Source organism: Henckelia pumila, chromosome 4, assembly GCF_033568475.1.
Source record: "Henckelia pumila isolate YLH828 chromosome 4, ASM3356847v2, whole genome shotgun sequence".
NCBI classification, from domain to species: Eukaryota; Viridiplantae; Streptophyta; class Magnoliopsida; order Lamiales; family Gesneriaceae; genus Henckelia; species Henckelia pumila.
In genome coordinates, this window is record NC_133123.1 from 181,882,465 (window position 1) to 181,894,615 (window position 12,151).

Genomic DNA, 12,151 nt, shown 5'->3' on the forward strand with positions numbered 1-12,151 from the left:
AGTCAGGATATCTCGAACAGTACTTTCGCACCTCAAATACTAGGCAAGCTCTATCAGCTCTAGGTCCACGCCTATAATCCTCACTACATTGCCAAATGATACTAATATCATTATAGTTCTCTAAAATCCTTAACTAAGCTAATGCATACTCCTAAATATTTTTAGGAAGCAAAAGCAATACCTGCGTCCGTCGTCAGCCCGTTGCTGTCGCTTGCCTCAAAACTAGGCCACAGCTCTGCTACGACGCCTGGATCGCTATGCCACTTCCGGATTCCCCATGGGACGCCTAGAATTCCCTACATCTAAGCTAGAAGGCTGAAGAAACGAGAGAGAAGAGGTGATTGGTGCATCTGAAACTGAGGCTCGGCACCTCTATTTATAGACACGGAACGGAACGTTTGTTCCTCAACGTTGCGTCCGTTCGTCCGACAATCGTTACATCCGTTCCCCTTTGTTGCTTCCCATGTCCCATCAAGTGCGTAAGCAATGACACATTCTGGCTGGCACGAATGTTGCGTCCTATCCTAGGACGTTGCGTCCGTTCCGCCTGACCCTCCGGACCATTTCTGATCATTCTAGGTTTATTTCCGGACTCCGTTGATCTATTTGAAGTCTTCTTAATCATGTTTAACTTAACTAACATGATTTATTGGAGTTATTAACACTTAATCACCAATTTCGGGTACGGGTTACTACATTCTCCCCCACTTAAGATATTTCATCCTCGAAATCAGATCTTAAGTACTGAATGTAAAACAACATGAAGAAACATCTTTATTCATAATACATGTTTACAGAGTTCACAATTGAATACAACTCAACAAAATAGAATCAAAATAACTCAGGATGTTCTGAACGCATCCTGCTTTCAAGCTCCCAAGTGGCTTCTTCAGTGCCTAGGCACTGCCACTAAACTAAAACCAGAGGAATAACTTTATTACGCAAGACCTTATCCTTATGATCCAGGATACGAATAGGTCTCTCTACATAAGTCAAATCTGTATCCACCTGAACTTCAGATGGCTGTAGAATATGAGAGTGATCTGCCATATACCGTCGCAAGAGAGATACGTGGAATACGTAGTGAATACTAGACATATACGGTGGCAAAGCTAGCCGATACGCTAAATCGCCAATGCTCTCCAAGATCTCAAACAGACTGATAAACCTGGGAGACAAATTGACCTTAAGGCCAAATCTGAGAATCCTGCGGAAAGGTAAAACTCTCAAAAACAACTTCTCTCCAACATCAAACTGCAGAGGTCTACGCTTAGTATTAGCATAACTGGCCTGACGATCATGTGCAGTCTTAATCTGTTTCTTGATCTGATCAACAACATCTGATGTCTACTGGACTAACTCCGGTCCCTCAGCCTGCCTCTCCCCCACTTCTTCCCAGAAGAGTTGAGTACGACAACGTTGCCCGTACAATGCCTCAAAAGGTGTCATCCCAATGCTACTATGATAGATGTTGTTGTACGCAAACTCAATCAATGGAAAATGATCCTGCCAGACTGAACCAAAATCCATAGTGCATGCTTGAAGCATATCCTCCAAAGTACGGATAGTATGCTCTGACTCTCCATCAGTCTCCGGGTGATAGGCCATACTCAAACTTAGAGTATTGCCCATTGCACGCTGAACACTCTCCCAGAACCTAGAATTAAACCTGGGGTCTCGATCGCTGAAAATGCTCATAGGCACTCCATGAAGTCGAACGATCTCCTGAATGTTCAACTGAGCCATACGATCCATAGAGTACATTCCACTGAGCGCCCGTCGAAATCGAGATTTCAGATTTTAATTATTTTGGGAAATTTTTATGGGCTTGATTCTTGGGCTTTTGTGATGACATATAAAAGGGGATTGTGATCGTGCAATTAGAAGGGAGAGTCGCCACAATAATTATACGATATATCAGAGAAGAGATTTCTGGTTGGAACGTGTGAAATTTCTGAAGGAAATTCTAGAGCTTAACTTGAAGAACAAAGACGGAGATCAATAGTTCGGACACGGCGTCGACGATGGATTTGATTTTTATCTTTTATTTATTTAATTCTGAATTTATGTTTAAATTTTTGAACATGTTTTGTTTTATTCATAATTTTATTATGAACTAATTTTTTAGAGTCTAGAGGTCGGATGGAATCTGGTGTAGACGCTTTCATGAATATTTAATTTTATTGAATTGAGTTCTTCTAGATTAATTGTTTTTTCTAGAATTGATTGTCTTTTCAATTATCTGATCAATAATTGATTTGTTATATTTATTTGAAATCTGGCACTCGGGAGAGGAGATTTTGAATAAGACCATTAGAAAATACACTATTAATTATTTATATTGCTCAGGAGAATGTATAATTTTAACAGAGCTTTTAAAAAGAACATTGTTTTGTGATAGATCACTGCGATAAATTGTTAATAGGGATATTGGAATAGAATTGTAGTTGATAAACATTATTTGTTGCTCGGGAGAGGGAAATAATAAACTTAAGTATTCTTTGTTATTAATTGACTGGAATTCATGAAGATTAATTAATTAGGATTGATTGTTGTTGAAACCAGGTGAAATCTAAACCTCTAGACCATTTTTCTCTGATTGATTATTTCTGAAAGTTGTGTGCGTGCTATAAAATCATCTGTTTATTTTTATTTTTCTGCAAAATTCTGAGTTATTAATTTTCTAGATAAAGTTTGGACTATTTTAATTACAAGCACTAAATATTTTCATTTTATTCCCTGTGGGATCGATATCTGATTTTATCACTATATTAAAACTTGAAACTCGTACGCTTGCGATAAATTTTCACAACAGGTCTTTGAATCAGACATCTGAGCATCTCGAATCCGCGAATACAAAGCTGGCTCAGATATTATCGCAAACATTTGGATACTCTACATACCATTATTGTGTTTGAAGGTATACCCTGAAGAACAATACTCCTCGATCGCACTAGACATTGAACAAGTCTGAAGTGCGGATAGTCGCACCTTGGGACTCAAGGCATCAACGGTGAGATTAGCAGCTCCCGGATGGTACTTAATCTCGCAATCATAGTCCTTAAGCAATTCCATCAAACGTCTCTGCCTCATGTTCAACTACGCCTGAGTGAACAAATACTTGAGACTCTTGTGGTCGGTGAAGATCTCAAATTTCTCACCATACAGATAATGACGTCAGATCTTCAAAGCGAACACAATAGCTGCCAACTCCAAATCATGAACTGGATAATTGTCTTCGTGCAACTTCAACTGTCTAGAAGCGTATGCGATCACATGCCCATTTTGAGTCAGAACACAACCTGACCTCTGAAGAGAAGCATCTGTGTACACCACATACCCTCCAGATCCTGACAGTAATGTCAATACTGGCGCAGAAGTAAACCGCCATCGAAGCTTACAAAAATTCTCTTCGCACTCCGAGGACCACTCGAAATCAACACCCTTGCGGGTAAGCTGCGTCAATGGTCGAGCTAACTGTGAGAAGTTCAAAATGAAGCGACGATAATATCCTGCTAGACCAAGAAAACTACGGATCTCAGCAACCGTCGTCGGACGCGACCAATTAAGCACAACCTCGATCTTGCTCGGATCAACAAAAATCCCCTCCCTGGATATAATATGGCCAAAAAAGACCACTCGATCCATCCAGAACTCACACTTACTCAGCTTGACATACAACTGCTCATTCGGAAGAGTCTGCATTACCAACCGCAAGTGAGAAACATGCTCGTCTGCATCACGCGAATACACCAGAATGTCTTCAATGAAAACCACAAAAAACTTATCCAGAAACTCCCTGAAAACGCGGTTCATCAGATCCATAAACATAGCCGGCGCATTAGTCAAACCGAAAGGCATAACTAGAAACTCGTAATTCCCATAGCGAGTACGGAATGCAATCTTGGCTATGTCCTGATCTCGGACTCTTATCTGATGATACCCTGATCTCAAGTCAATCTTGGAGTAAACCGAAGTACCCTGCAGATGATCAAACAAGTCATCAATACGAGGCAAATGATACTTGTTCTTCACAGTAACTCGGTTCAGTTGCCGATAGTCAATACACAACCTCATAGACCCATCCTTCTTCTTCACAAAGAGAACAGGAGCTCCCAAAGGAGATACACTAGGATGAATGTACCCCTTGTCCAAAAGATCTTATAACTGATTCTTCAACTCTCGCATCTCTGATAGGGCCAGACGATACGGTGCCCGAGAAATAGGCAAAGTACCCGACATCAACTCTATGCCAAACTCGACTTCCCTAGCAGGAGGAAAACCCGGAATCTCATCAGGAAATACATCTGGGAATTCATTCACAACTGGAATACTCTCTAGTCCAACGCTCTTTGCGGACAAATCAACTACATAGATGAGGTAACCTTCCCCGCCAGACTCTAGAGCTCGACAAAATCTCAAAGCTGATACCAATGGCATCGAGGGTCGCGCTCCCTCACCATAGAAAAACCAGCTATCACTCCCATCCGGATGAAAGCGTACTAATCTCTGATAGTAGTCCACTGAAGCTCAATAGGTAGTTTACATGTCAATCCCCAGAATACAATCGAAATCATCCATCGCAAGAGCCATAAGATTCGCTATCAGAATATTCCCTTCGAACTCTAAAGGGCAACCCATCACTAGACGCTTAGCCAAAGCAGATTGACCCATCGGAGTAGAAACAGAAACTACTACGTCTAGTGCAATGCATGATAACTTATGCCTCTTAACAAAACATGCAGAAATGAAGGAATGAGATGCACCAGTGTCAATGAGTACAAGAGCAGGTATACCATATGACAGAAATGTACTTGCGATGACCTTCTCATTCTCCTCTACTGCATGATCATGCCTCAAGGCAAACACCTGGCCAGAAGTCCGCGGCTTCAAATGAGAACTTCCAGCAGACTGTCCCTGCGACCTCTGCTGAACGGTAGCCTGAGAACCCGATCCTGAACCAGAACCAGAACCGCCTCCCCCAGCTAAAGGACAATCCCTCCATAGATGACCAACCTCTCCACATCGAAAACATGCTCCAGATGCTCTACGGCATTTGTCTGATGGATGGTTCTTCCCACAATAGTCGCACTTATCCTTCTTCCCAAAACGAACAATACCACCGGAACCAAAGGAAGAAGAAGTAGATCCGGACTTCTTGAAAGACTGAGCACGGGGACCCAAAGAACTCGCAGGCCTAGACTGAGAGAAAGACCTGTTACGCCGAATGCTATCCTCTGCCTGGTGACAACGGCTCACCAAGCCCTCATAAGTCATATCATCACCGACTGCCACCCTATCATGAATCTCCGGGTTAAGGACCTGAAGGAACAAATTGTACTTCATCTCAGAGCTGTCAACAATCTCGGGGCAATAGGATAACAGATCGAAGAACTTCTATTGATACTCGTCAATCGTCATAGATCCCTGACGTAAACTCAGTAACTCACCCGCCTTTGCCTGACGGAGTGCAGGAGGAAAGTACAACTTCTGAAAAGCTGTGCGGAACTCGGCCCAAGTAGCAACTCCTCTCGCTGCAATGAATGGTGCAGAAGTGAATCTCCACCACTTACGGGCTCGCCCATCCAGATGATAACCGGGAGTCTCCATCTTCTGCTCCTCAGTACAGTGAAATGTCTGAAAACAAGTCTCCATGCGATCTAGCCAGTTCTCCACATCCTCCAGAGTCTCGCCTCCGACCAAGGGCTTAGGACCCATCTGTAAGAATCGGCGCACACTGAAACGGTTCTCATCGTGACGACGATGATGGCATTCTCGACGACGGTCCCGATCGCCATCGCCCCAATGTCCATCGATATTTCCATGACTACTCAGATCATTGCGATGCTCCATCTACAAAATTACCTCACGGTTATCTTATGCAGAATCTAAATCTAAAGAATACTATGCATGCTCTGATACCATAAATGTGGTGACCCTTACCGAGATCACTTACTAATCAGAAACTTAGGCATGCAATTAACTTAATTAAACAATAACCAGAAATAAACTGTGGAATCAATAAATAATATACAATCCCAAGGAAAGGAATCTGCAAATACCCAAATAGTTATATAACCAAATCGAATATTGTATCAACCCAATACAATAAGATAAAACCCTAGGCGAATCTCCAGCTGGCCAATCCACTGCCTAGCCCCTCTTGGATCAATTCGCCTCATTCAATCGCAAACCTGCCCCCATGGAATAGGGTGTCCAGAAACACAGAGTACGAGACGTGAGCATAAAACTCTCAGCACAAGAGTATGAGTATACATGCATACAAGTGTACTGTCTACTTACTAGAGGCCAAGAATCAGATAACAAAGACAGACCGAGCCCTGGTATGTAGCACGTTGTGCCGTCATTTCAAAAGGTGGCTCACATATCGAAAACCTGTGGATACTCCGAACCCAAATCGATGGAAGTCCATCCACTAACAAGATAGGGTAAAACCCTACTACCAGACATCTCAAAAAGAGATAGCTCAATATGCAAATGTATGCAGCATATAATCATGTCATATAAATCATGGAGTCACATAATACATGCATACTCAGTCAGGATATCTCGAACAGTACTTTCGTACCTCAAATATTAGGCAAGCTCTATCAGCTCTAGTTCCATGCCTATAATCCGCACTACACTGCCAAATGATACTAATATCATTATAGTGCTCTAAAAGCCTTAACTAAGCTAATGCATACTCCTAAATATTTTTAGGAAGCAAAAGCTATACTTGCGTCCGTCATCAGCTCGTTGATGTCGCTTGCCTCAAAACTAGGCCAAAGCTCCGCTACGACGCCTGGATCGCTATGACACTTCCGGATTCCCCATGGGACGCCTATAATTCCCTAGATCTAAGCTAGAAGGCTGAAGAAACGAGAGAGAAGAGGTGATTGGTGCATTTGAAACTGAGGCTCGGCACCTCTATTTATAGACACAAAACGGAACGTTTGTTCCTCAACGTTGCGTCCGTTCGTCCGACGATCATTGCGTCCATTTCCCTTCGTTGCTTCCAATGTCCCATCAAGTGTGTAAGCAATGACGCATTCTGGCTGGCACGAACGTTGCGTCCGTTCCGCCTGACCCTCCGGACCATTTCTGATCATTCTGGGTCTATTTTTGGACTCCGTTGATCCATTTGAAGTCTCCTTAATCATGTTTAACTTAACTAACGTGATTTATTGGAGTGATTAACACTTAATCACCAATTTCGGGTACGGGTTACTACATCATATGCACACCTTTTTTTAAAAAAAATAAAGAACAAATAAAAAGAAAATTTCAAAGAGAATTTTTTTTTAAAAAAAATAACAACTCCATCCGGATCATGGACAAGGGATTGAAACCCTAATTACCTAGTACAAGGCTAAGTATGCGGATAAAATGGGGTTGATACTCCATCCGTACTATAGACGAGGGGATTGAAATCCGAATCCTATCAAAGTTGTAGCTAAGTTTGCAGGTAATTATTGGGGGCTAATATAAGCTTGGTGCAAAATCTGGTTAGTGCGTAAAAATCTAATCTTGAGAGAGGTGTGATTGTTAGAGGTCTCTGGAAATGGATGCATGAGAAGGAACTTGCACTGATGTGTTATTAGGTTGGTAACAAGTCATATAAACGGATTCTATTTAAGTTTCATATAACTAGAATAACATCGCACACACACACGTTCACGCTAAATCAAGGGTGTAATGTGAAGAGATAGGGTATTTTTGAATTTGGAATGTACTTAGACTTCAATTAGACGATTACTTTCCCATGAAAATATCCTAATTCCATTTTGAGTCATTGCGTTCATTTTTGTCACTTGTCTTGCTCGAAGGTGAGCAAGAGTCAAGTATGGGGGAGTTGATAAGTATGTTATTGTGCGTTATTTTGTGCTATTTTCGAGTTAGTTTGCATGCATTCATTGTGTATTTTGTTTGTTTTTGTTTTATTTATTTATTTATTTATTTATTTATTATTTCATGCATGCGGTCTACATTTCAATTCCCAGGTTTATTTTCAGGAACAAATAAAAAAGCGACATTTTTGGGGCAGAGCACATCGCGCTCAAGCGGGTACTTTTTACCGCTCAAGATCGCCAGGCGTAAATAAACTTTCAAGTCAAAAATATTGCACTCGAGCGGGATGTTTCTACCGCTCGAGCGCATCCACGAGGAAATTAAATGTGCAGGCAGAACAACATGCGCTCGACCGGGATCTTTATACTGCTCGAGAGCGATCGCGAGGAAAAGAAATCCTATTTTTGGTGGACTCTCATTATAAAAGGAAAAGATATTTTGGACTTGGGGTATAAATAGAAAACTCTTCCATGCAATTGAAAAACGACGGCTAGGCTTGGAGAATTTTTAAGAACGCTCTACTACTTCTTTTTCGATTTTTTTCTTAGTTTTTGGTTGGATGATTGAAACTTTGTTTTGAATCATGTTTATGATTATGGAGTAGACTTTTATTATCGATTGAGGCCGCGAGATTGGGCCGAGACAAATTTATGTTGAACACGTGGATGGTTATTTAGGATTTTTTATTTATGTCAAGTTATTGATTGTTGGATTTATATTTTTGTTTTTGTATGATTTTGCCAGTTTTTTACTTGAGTTGTTGATTGATTCCAAGTCAAAAGGTTAGGAATTAATATTGCTTCGCTCGAACAATTGACACAAGGTAAAATCTTATATGCGCACCTTTTTAAAAAAAAAATAAAGAACAAAGTAAAAGAAAATTTCAAAGAGAAGATATATATTTTTTTTTTCAAAAAAAATAATAACAACTACATTCGGGTCATGAACAAGGGATTGAAATCATAATCATTTAGTACAAGGCTAAGTATGCGGATAAAATGAGGTTGATAATCCATCCAGGCTATAGACGAGAGGATTGAAATCCGAATCCTATCAAATTTGTAGCTAAGTTTGCGAGTAATTATTGGGGCTAATATAAGCTGGGTGAAAATTTCGGAAGTGCGTAAAAATCTAATCTTGAGAGAGATGTGATTTTTATAGGTCTCTAGAAGGAATGGATGAATGAAAAGGAACTTGCACTGATGTGTTATTAGGTCGGTAAGCAGTCGTATAAACAGATTCTATCTCGGTTGCATATAACTAATAAAATAACATCGCGCACAAACATGTTCACACTAAATTAAGGGTGTATTGTGAAGATTTTAGGGTATTTTTGAACTTGGAATATACTTAAACTTTACTAAGGCGATTACTTGCATGAAAATATCTTAATTCTATTTTGAGTCATTGTGTTGGTTTTTGTCACTTGTCTTGCTCAAAGGCGAGCAAGAGTCAAGTATGTGAGAGTTGATAAGTATGTTATTGTGCATTATTTTGTGCTATTTTCAAGTTTAGTTTGCATGAATTCATTGTGTCTTTTGTTTGTTTGTTATTTATTTATTTATTATTTCATGCATGTGGTTTACATTTCACTTTCCCGGGTTTATTTGCCGGAACAATGAAAAAAGCAACATTTTTGGGGCAGAGCACATCGCGCTCGAGCGGGTACTTTCTACCGCTCGAGCGCGCCAGGAGTAAATCAACTTTCAAGTCAGAAATATCGCACTCGAGCAGGATGTTTCTACCGCTCGAGCGCCTCCGCGAGAAAAATAAATGTGCAGGCAGAACAGCATGCGCTCGAGCGGGATCTTTATACTTCTCAAGCGCGATCGTGGGGAAAAGAAATCCAATTTTTGGTGGACTCTTGTTTTAAAAGGAAAGATATTTTGGACTCAGGTTATAAATAGAAAACTCTTCATCAGATTAAGGGTTCCAGAATGCAATTGAAGAACGACGACTAGGCTTGGAGATTTTTTAAGGACGCTCTACTCCTTCTCTTTCTATTTTTTTCTTAGTTTTTGGTTGGATGATTGAAACTTTGTTTTGAATCATGTTTATGATTATGGAGTAGACTTTTATTATAGATTGAAGTCGCGAGATTGGGCGAGACAAATTTTTGTTGAACACGTGGATGGTTATTTAGGATTTTTTATTTATGTAAAATTATTGATTGTTGGATTTATATTTTTGTTCTTGTGAATGATTTTTCCAGTTGTTTATTTGTGTTGTTGATTGATTCCAAGTCAAAAGGTTAGGAATTAATATATCTTTTCTCCAACAATTGACACAAAGTCAAATCGACTAGAAATAGTAATCGATTTCTTTGTGCGGCTTTAGGTGAAAACTGAATTTTCATAGATTCTAATGCGTTTGAGTTTGATTATAATTGTTTAGAAATAATTAATCCGTCCAACTTGAATAGGTTTGAAAAATTCTAGAAATATACTGCTGAACAGATTAGAAGAATTCGTTGTGATTTAGTTTAAATTTGAATCCTAGATTTTGCCACGTGTTGGCACGATTTTCTCGGTATCTTCGTGTGTTTGATCGACTAATTTTAGTTGAATTCATTATCCAAGTTCTAATTGCGAGTTTGTTTTAATTTTTAATTTGTTTGTTAGTTTAAAATTTAATTAAATTCACTCAATCACTTTTATTGTTTAGTCTAGATTAAGTAAAATAAATATATTTTGGTAATCATCAGTCAGTCCCTGTGGGATAAATATCTGGACTCTTCGTCCATATAGTATTATTTGACCTAGTGCGCTTGTTAGATTTATTTAATATCGAATTTTACGGTCAGTTGTGCAACAGAAACTCTTAGCGATCTCTCTAAAAGTATTCATATGAAGATGTTCATATACAAGAAGAAACCCGCTCTGATACCACTTGTTGAGATCTGTTCTTGCTGTAAGAAAGCTTCTTTTCTCAAATAATAAGAGAAGTTCAATGTCACAAATGTCTTTGGTTGAGAAATTGAATGCTTGATTCTTTGAGAGTGAGTTCAGTTGTTATCAGCAACTTGACTCTAGTATTTCTCGTGTGTCAATGCTAATTGACCAACAAATATATGTGCAAAAATAGGCCAAATAACAGATCGAACATATATGTTTATGGATGTTCGGAGACATAACTGCTCTTACATCACCCCTTCTTCCTCAATATGGGAAGGTTATACTAGAAGACTTTGGTTGTTACAATATTTTGTAATACACCCACTTCAATCGTAGAATTTACCCCTTATCTAGATCGAAACTGCTAGAACATCGAAACTGCTGGAACACAATACAAGTTAATACAACATGTCTTAACACCGAAAGAAAATGAAGTATAATCAGTTTGAATGAATTCAAACAGTTGAGTAACTCCTTTTTTCCAATATGAGATGAACAGTTGGGAGTTATATCTTCGATCTTCGTTATTCTTGAAGATCAGATATATGTCTCTGATGAGTGGTCAATATGAGCAAATAAGATATTTCTTGTAAAGTGCAAGAAGAATGCTTAAATAGTTTGTCAGTTGTTGTCTCTCTCTCTCTCTCTCTCTCTCTCTCTCTCTTGTTACCATCCTTTTAAATATAGATATGTTTGAGCAACGTTTGTCTTGATATCTTCATAAATTCTTGTCTTAAACGTCTCTTTATTTTCTGCATGTCTTCATAAATGCAAGCAGTATATGTAGTTTATTAAGCACATCTTTTGATGAAGATGTTTCAATGGCTCTATCTTCATATTTGAACAATCGGATAATAGAACTATGTAAAGCAGCTGGCTTGAACAGTCGACACTTGACTAATTGGACTGAGCAGATGATATTTAAGTAGTCTTCATGATCAAACTTGTGCTATATAATAGTACTAGTTGTATGAACTGGTGCTTCAGCTGGTTGAGAGCAGGTGAAGATACCTAGCTTGACTGAACTGTTTATTCTGATTCGTGACTAGATTGCACCTTTTTTTATCCCGTGTTATAACTAGTTTGAATAATGTTTAAAATAGTTTTTCAAACACCAAAACCTGTTCTAACAGGTTGGCTGCAAATGGGTGTTTCGAAGAAATGTACGCTGATGAATATCGTGTCATTCCTCTATGGCTGCTGAACTACAATTGGTTCAATCGCTACTTGCTGAAGTTGGGGTTGCTATCGAGCCTTCACGGGTCTCTATCTACTGTGACAACATTGAAGCTACTTATTTATTTTCTAATCATGTTTTTCATTCTCGCATGAAATATATTGCTTTGGATTATCATTTTGTTCGTGAGCTGATTCAGAATAACAAATTCGCGTATCTTATGTCTCGT